The sequence below is a fragment of the Condylura cristata genome, unplaced genomic scaffold (genome assembly GCF_000260355.1).
Source record: "Condylura cristata isolate star-nosed mole 26May11 unplaced genomic scaffold, ConCri1.0 scaffold00008, whole genome shotgun sequence".
NCBI lineage: Eukaryota > Metazoa > Chordata > Mammalia > Eulipotyphla > Talpidae > Condylura > Condylura cristata.
The window spans coordinates 19,178,311-19,186,305 of record NW_004567109.1 but is presented as its reverse complement, the minus strand read 5'-3'; positions in this window follow the sequence as shown (position 1 = coordinate 19,186,305).

Below are 7,995 nucleotides of genomic sequence, written 5' to 3'. Positions count from 1 at the left end.
GTTTTGTTTTGTTTTGAACAGTCATTTTTCCTATAAAGAAATTAAGAATTAAGGAAAAGCCTTTCCCATTTACTCAGATGCGTTACCCTCTCTGGTGTTTTATTCCTCAGGGAGGCTCTTCTCACTTCCAGCTGGTGCCACCTCCCTTAAGTGAAGAACTTCCTTTCCCATTTCTTACATGCACATCTGTGAGTGAGGGGTCTCTCAGTCCTGGTGTATTTCAAAATGTCTCTACTTGGCCTTGATTTGGAAAGCTACTTTTTCCTTGAACATAGGCCTGGAGGGTGGTGGCTTTTTCTCCCAGCTCTTTAAGGCCACCCTTGCCATGGACTTGCCTTATATCAAACGGTGAATCGGTGATAGTTCTCATTGTCCTCCCCCCTTTTTCTACTTGGGAGCTGCTTTTCTTTTCAACGTTATTGTTGAGACATTTTATTCTGTGTCTGGATGTTGGCGATATGAGTAATGCGTGTGTATTTGCATCACTTAGATGATCGAGCATCTAGAGTTTGTGGGCGAGTATTTTCATCATGTTTGAAACAATTTTCAGTCTTTTAAAAATTAATAGGCTTTATTTTTTAGAATAGTTTTAGGTTTACAGAAAAAATTTGTATCGAGTACAGAAATCCTATGTATCCCCTCTTCTCATGTGCACACACAATCCCTCTTCCTCATCTACCCACCACATCGCTATGGGGCATTTAGTCTCACTAGCAAACCAGCAAAGACAACTTCAACGGGCAACGATAGGCCAGTGCTGGCTGAACTAATTCCTCTATAGAAAGACATGCTATCAAGTCTTGAGAAAGCGTGGGAGCAGCTTAAAAGCATGTCACTCCCCAAAGCCTAGATACTCAGGTCGTTCTTATTTTTGGCTTGTCCTAGAGTAAAAACAGAATAAATACTCCTAGTTAGTCAATATATAACTAAGGTAATCATTGGAGCAGGCCTGAAAGGCAGAGATCTTGGCCTGTCAGATAAGCGACCAGCAGGCATGCACACACGTAAGCAGCGGGGACCTGTTCTTGCCCCCACCCCTACCCTGTCAGCTATATGATATTCTGGAAAAGGCAAAGCCATAGAGGTAGCTCAACCAACATTGGCATGTCATTGCCCATCAGAGTTGTATGTTACATGGAGTTCACTCTTGGTGGTATATTTTCAAAATGGGCAACATTCTGTGCAAATGGAGGATGGCCTGACTTCACCATGATAGTATCATTGCCTTAAAACTGATTTCCACCTGTCCACTCTTTGCTGTCCCCCTAGCAGTCCGCCCACGCCCACGCCCCATTGTCCTCCCTCCCCATCTGCTCCAGGCTTGCCCCTTTCCCCTCTGGTAAGCATTATCGTCTTTGTGTACCTACCCATTCTGACCCCACCTGGCTCCTGGAAACCACTGATCTTTTTATTGTCTCTACAGCTCTGCCTTTTCCGGAATATCATAGCTGAAATACTAGGCTTCTGGGACTGACTTCTTTCACTTAGTGACATGGCTTTAAGTACCTTCCATGCTTTCTCAAGACTCGCAAGACTCGATAACATGCCTTTTTATGGATGAGTAATATTCCCTTGTATGGCTGTGTCAGTGTTCCATCTACTCACTTGATGAAGGGCTGTTTGGTTACTTCCAAGTTTTGGCAATTGTGGATAAAGTTGCAGTAAACATTCATGTGTAGGTTTTGGGTGGGCATAACTGTTTGACTATTCTGAGTAAACATTATGGAACACGATTGCTGGATCTTGTGTTAAGAGTATATTTAGCTTTCTAAGAAATTGCCAAACGGTCTTTCAAAATGGCCATCCATTTTTCATTCTACCAGCAATGAAGGAGTCATATTGCTTTGTAGCCTTGTCAGATTTGGTTTTTCAAGTTTGAGATTTTGGCTAGTATTTTTGTGTATTTTGGATAAGTCCTAATCAGAAAACATTTTATTATCAGAAAAACTTTTTTCTTCTCTCCATCTGTGGTTTTCTCATCTTCTTGTAATTATCTTTTCAAAATCATTTTCAACCTCAGTCTCACTTCTCTTTCTTGGGCTCCAGTTTCACCTATGTTATCCTCGGCATTGTCTCACAAGTCACTGCAGGCCTGTGTTCCTCCCCAGTTTTTACCGTGGTACTTCAATTGACATAATTCCAGTGCGGTGTTTTCAAATCCCTTGACCCTTACTTTTCAATTTACTGTTAACTCATCATTAATTTTTCAGTCTAGATATTGTACTTTACAGTTCTACAATTTCTATTTGGTTTGGTTTATAGCTTCCGTTTTTCTGCTGAGATTTCCCATTGGTCCACCAATTACATCCATACTTTCCTTGAAACTCTTTAACACATACAATGTCTGTTCTAAGTCACTGACTGCTAACTTCAACACCTCAGATATCGGACAGGCTAGGGTTGTTTCTATTGATGCCCTTTCCTCCTGGTGATAGGTTACATTTTCTTACTCTTAAAAAGCTGGGCATTATGGACACTTTGTTGAAGAGATCTGGATTTTATTGTCTTCCTAAAAAATATGTTGGGGGTGCAATGGACTGTGGGTGCAGTGTGGCAATGTACATCTGAAGTGGCATGAAGCTATGCCTCTGAACCGTATGGTGCTGCATGCCAGAGTTACCTCAATTAAAAAAAAAAAAAACACAACTTTAAAAAAAGTATTGTTTTGGCTTGGGTGGCAGTTCACGTACTGGCAAATGAGTGCGACTCTGATGACCTGGATCTGGCTTTGGGAAGCTGAGTGTAGACTAGCCCCAAGGTATTGCCTTTGCTGATGCCTGGGGTTTTCAGCAAGACCTCATCACTCTGGCAGGTCAAACCCTACCATCTTGCAGTACGATGGACCCTCTGAAATCTGTTTGGCTCATGGTATGGCAGGAGCTGTTCTCTGCCAGTAGCGCAACCTTACCTGTGCCCACACAGCTCAGCATCAAGTCACCGGCCACTGCACCTGCGCAGGTCCTGTTGCTCCTTCTCGGCACCCTTCAGCTCTCTTGCCACTTGCCAGATTCCAGCTGCATCAGCTTCTTCAGACTCCAGTCTGTTTTCTTCCATGTAGCAAGACCTCTTCTCTCTTTCTCTCTCTCTCTCTCGGCTACCCTGCAGCACACTGCCCTGTGTGTGCTGAAGTTTGGGAGGTGCCCACCAGCACAAACCTGGGGTGAACGTCAAGCTTCTCGTGTGTTTTTGTTTCTCAATGACAGCTACTTAGGAGTTAGAACCGTGCAGACAAAGGAGCCAGAGAAAGGCATGCACTTGTATTACGACTCCACATCACTTATTCCTCCTCATTCTTGGCTTTCTAGGGCCATTTTTCCTGGTAATAGGGGCATGGGAGAGGAGCAGGGGTCAGCCAGGGAAAAGGGAAGCTGGGGAAGGCAGACGGGCTATTGCTTGCTGTACTTTGTTTACAGCTACCCACGGAGCCTTGAAGAAGGAGGCAGCTGTGTGTTACTGAAGTTGTTGGAGAGGGAGGGAGGGGTGCTGGGGAGTGCAATTAGCCACCGGTTTGAGACTGATGAAGTGGATAATGAGAGGTGCTAGGACAGATTTTTGTGCTAAAAAGGGAGACAGGAGAGACGGCTGCACATTAACCTGCTCTGCCCCATCTGTCTGGCGCCCACTCCCTGCCCAGAGGCCAAGGATCGGAGGAGCCCACGGCTGGGTCAGCGCCTCCCTCCCTGGTGGGCTCCTGGGGCTTCCCTCCTTATTAACCTTGAGACCACAGAGGCCCATTCTTGTGATGAGCAGCTCTTACGCTTTGCCTCATTCGACATCCAGTACAACTCTTGAAGTCAGTTTTGTGTCACCCACGACAGAGATGAGCAGACTGAGGCGCAGGTGTGGGCGCTTCCCTGAGCCACGGCACTAGGACGCGGGAGAGGGGAGCCGTGGTCTGAGCCAGGGTTGATGGCTGTGGCCTGACTGTGGTCCCGTGGTGCAGGTGTATTTGTCTTGGGCCAAATTTGTCTCCCACGTCGTGCTCCCCTTGGGTTCTGCGCCTCTAATGCCTTCTGACTGCTGACTTATGTGATCCTGCCAGTGGTCCCCTTCAGCTCTGGGGAGACAGCCTGTTGCTGGGAAAAGAACTCTCTAGAAACGCGAGTGAAGAAAGGAATGCCTCACCTACTGGGTGATACCTGCTCCAGGGCAGCCCCCACTTTGCCCCCCCAGACCTCCTCGCAGCGGTGGTAAGGCAGGAGGAGGGGCTGCCTCCCTCCTCCTCAGAATCCCATGTGCCAAGCTGCATCTGACAGCGCCGGCCATGGCCAGGCAGTTCAGGGCACAGACAAGGGTTTTGGCACCTGATGGGCCTGAGCACCAGGCCTGCTTTGCCTCTAGGTGATTTTAGAAAGTCACTGGCCCCACAGATCTCAGTTTCTCTCTGTAGAACAGTCGCAGAGGCATTTGGAGATTAAAGCCCGAAGTGCCCAGCTCTGGTCGGGTCACGTGACCGCCCTCTCGTGAGGGTCGCAGCCCTGGCGGTACCCGAGCCGCCGCGGGTTTATCTAGGCCAGAGTCAGAGTAAAGGCTGCAGGCATCGAAGGCCATACGGCGTCTTTTGTAGCTGCTTCTCTCTGCCGCGAGGGCGAGAAACCAGCCAGACGCCGTGCACACGCACGAGGCACTCTGCGCTTGTCCCTGTGCAGCTGCGTTGATTAAAACAGGCCAGGGGCTGGATTTGGCCTCGAGGCTGTAGTCTTCCAGCCCCTGGTCCAGACCGGTCCCCGCACTCAACCAGAAGAAGAGAAGGCCAGCGCCAACGAGTGGCCTGCCCCTGGGTGGGACAGCTAACTGAGCCCCAAGCGGGGGCAGGCGACTGGGAGCTTGACTCCAGGGACTCTGCCCTGAATTTTTCTCTTATGGTTCCATGTGGGTTAGCTTTCTCTCCCCCACTGCTTTGTCAGTTGCACACATGCTAGTTGCTCATTAAAGATTCATTTGATTGGCTTAATTTAATAATCCATCTCTGACACGACTGTGGAAGCTTCTGGATTTGTCCTCTGGAGAGAGCTGTGAAATAGGAGTTGAGGAGGGAATCACACCCCGGCCCAGCGCCCCCAGATGAGCCAGGCGTGTCTGGTCCCCAGTCCTGGAGGACACTGTCCGTGCAACAAGGGCAGGCTTCCAGGGCGGTGTGGTGGGCCTCTGCAGCCGTGAAATTCTTCCTTTGGTTCTCCAAGAAAACAATCCTCTCAAAAGAATCTTGTCTATTAATGTGATTATTAATCTGGAAAAAAAACCTAGTTCTCAATAAAATGAATCTATGACAAGACAGATGTAATAAACCTGGTTAGGATTTATGATGTGCCCAGGCAGCGTTTTGCAAAAGATAATGTTCCTCTGTAATGTTGATTTGCCGGATGAGAACCATGTAATTTATTCTGTCAATGTACATAAGAAATGTTATCTGTGTGGGGAATGACTGATGGCCTCATGAAAGCTGGCAGGGAAACAAATAAAACAATTTGGGCCTTAAAAATATAATCACCTAATGATCACGTCCCAGCATTTGTGGCAGGGAGAGCGGGATTGGGGAGCTGTGGCTGCCATGAGTGTTCCATCCAGACTTGGGGGCCACGCGCCCTTGAGTTCGGCACCAGAGGGCAGCAGGGAGCCCGAGACCGAGAGGCTGCCCCTAGTCCCTCTGGCCTTTGCCAGGCTGCTCCCTCTTTCTGGCTATTCCTCCATTTACCCTTCAAAGCCTGGTGCAGCAGCTGTCTCCTCCATGGCACCCCGTTGTGCCCAGGGCCCCCCAACACACACCCTGGCAACAGCAGGGCCTGCTTAGGACCCTTGTGGTCACCTGCTGGGCCTCTCTTACGCCCTTTGACACTGCCACCCTGGAATTTAGTGATCGAGGGCAGTTCCTCTGGGAAACAGGAGTCCATCTTGGCTCAGCATCCTTCCAGGCAGGTGGGCACCATTCCCATCCCCCCCAGTGCCAGGGTCAGAACTTGAGAAGCACCTTGACCTGTTCTTGGCGTTGCCTTAATTGCTGAGTGAATGGTCACTCGGAGGCAGAGCTACCATTTGATACACTGATATTCTGCATGCGCATCAGGCGCTGTGCTACTGCGGTATAGTGTGGGTCAGGTAACGGAAGGTAAGGGGCACAAGCCCACTCCTTGCTGACATAGTGGGAGCTGATGTTCAGAGGCCACCAGACTAATCTGAGGTCATGTATCCAGCAAGTGCAGGAACCAGCGGCAGACTGCAGAGCTGAGTGAGACTGGATGCTCAGTGAACCAGCTCCTGCCCCTGCTCCTTCCTGGGCCCCCCTTTCCCTGGGGGCCCATTCATTACACTCCCGGTTGTCCTCCCACTTTTCCAGCCACTCCTCAGCCTTCTTTCCAGAACCCTCTCCTCTAATGCTCTTGCACACCAGACTCCGTGCTTGCCGTCCTCCCTCACTCAGCAATGTGTTATTCCACCCTTGGCTTTGACAACAGGGCCTTGGCACTCAACTCAGGGACTGTACCCTTAGTCCCTCCACATACTGTAACCCCCAAGAAGACACTCCCAAGTGCTTCAAACCCAGTATTTCTAAAACCGAATCCATCATTATCAGCCCCATGCCTGGCTGCTCCCTAAAGCTGCTCCACCTCTGTGTTCCTGTTCTCAGGACCTGAGAGGCACCTGAGCCAGCACTTTCCCTCAGCAGGTGACATGGCACCAGGTCCTGAAGACTCTCCCTTGGTTAACCTCTTCTGGAGTCTTCATCTGTCACTGTCCCCTTAAGAACCTTCTGATGGAGGGAGGAGGCCCCTGAACAGGCCATCGCAAGGCAGGGTGATGAGCTGAAGGTACAATGGGAGCAAGTGGAGGGCATGAAATTCAGCCAGGAAAGATGAGAGAAAGCCTCTGGGGGGAGGGGCTGTCTTTGCTGAGACCTAACGTTCTAGCAGGTAAGAGATTTGAGTGAGCAGCTCAGGACTTGGAGGATCTCAGCATGGATCTCTACTGCCAGGGCAGGAGGCGTGGAAATTGCTGGTCAACCTAGAGAACCCAGATGATGGCCCATGATTCAAGACGCAAGATATTGGGAGTCAGCTAGGCGGGGTCCCAGGTAGGGCCTGAGAGATGCTGTGGATGAAGTTGAGGTGCCGGAGGAGAGAGGGAGAGAATGTAAGGATCATTCAATGGCAAGAGACGATAGAAACATGTCCAACCGAGTATGTTTCTTTGAAGATCTTTGACTGAACCTCAAGTCTGCTTGCCAGATATGATTGTTTCTTCAAACATAATGGAAACATCTCTAAAGTGGGCAGAGAGGGACGAGTTCTAATCAAATTCTTTGATATGTAGAGATACTGACCACAGAGGCAATATCTGCTAGCAGCTGGGAATTCTGGCCTCCTTGGCACTCACCCTGGTTCTGTAATAGTTGGATTTTCCACAGTGACTGGAAAGTCCTGGTTTCTTTTCTTTTCTTTATATATTTATTTATGTTACTGCTCATTTTACAACATGATTTATTTCCCTCCTCCCCCACCCCCGTCATCCCCAAAGCCTCCCACATTCATCCTTCCTTCTGATCCCTCTCTGTCCCCCTCCACTGTAGGAGCTGTAGGATCTATTTTGTCTATTTGTATTGTACTGTAATAACAATACACTTCCCCCCCAGTCTTAATTCGGTTCTCTTAAATTCCCCCTTTAAGTGAAACCATTTGATATTTTTCTTTTTCCTTCTGACTTATTTCACTGTGCATAATCCCTTCCAGCTCCATCCATGTCATGTTGCTGCAAATGGCATGAGTTTATCTTTTTTGATTACTGAATAGTATTCCACTGGATATTGGATATATATATATATATATATGTGTATATATATATATATATATATATATATATATATATATATATATATATGTGTGTGTCTGTGTGTGTGTATACCTGACCTACATCCAAAACATAACACCAATCATAGATATTAATCTATGATTTATTTAAAATCTCTCTTACAGAAATCACTTTCTAATAATTGTTCTCTAA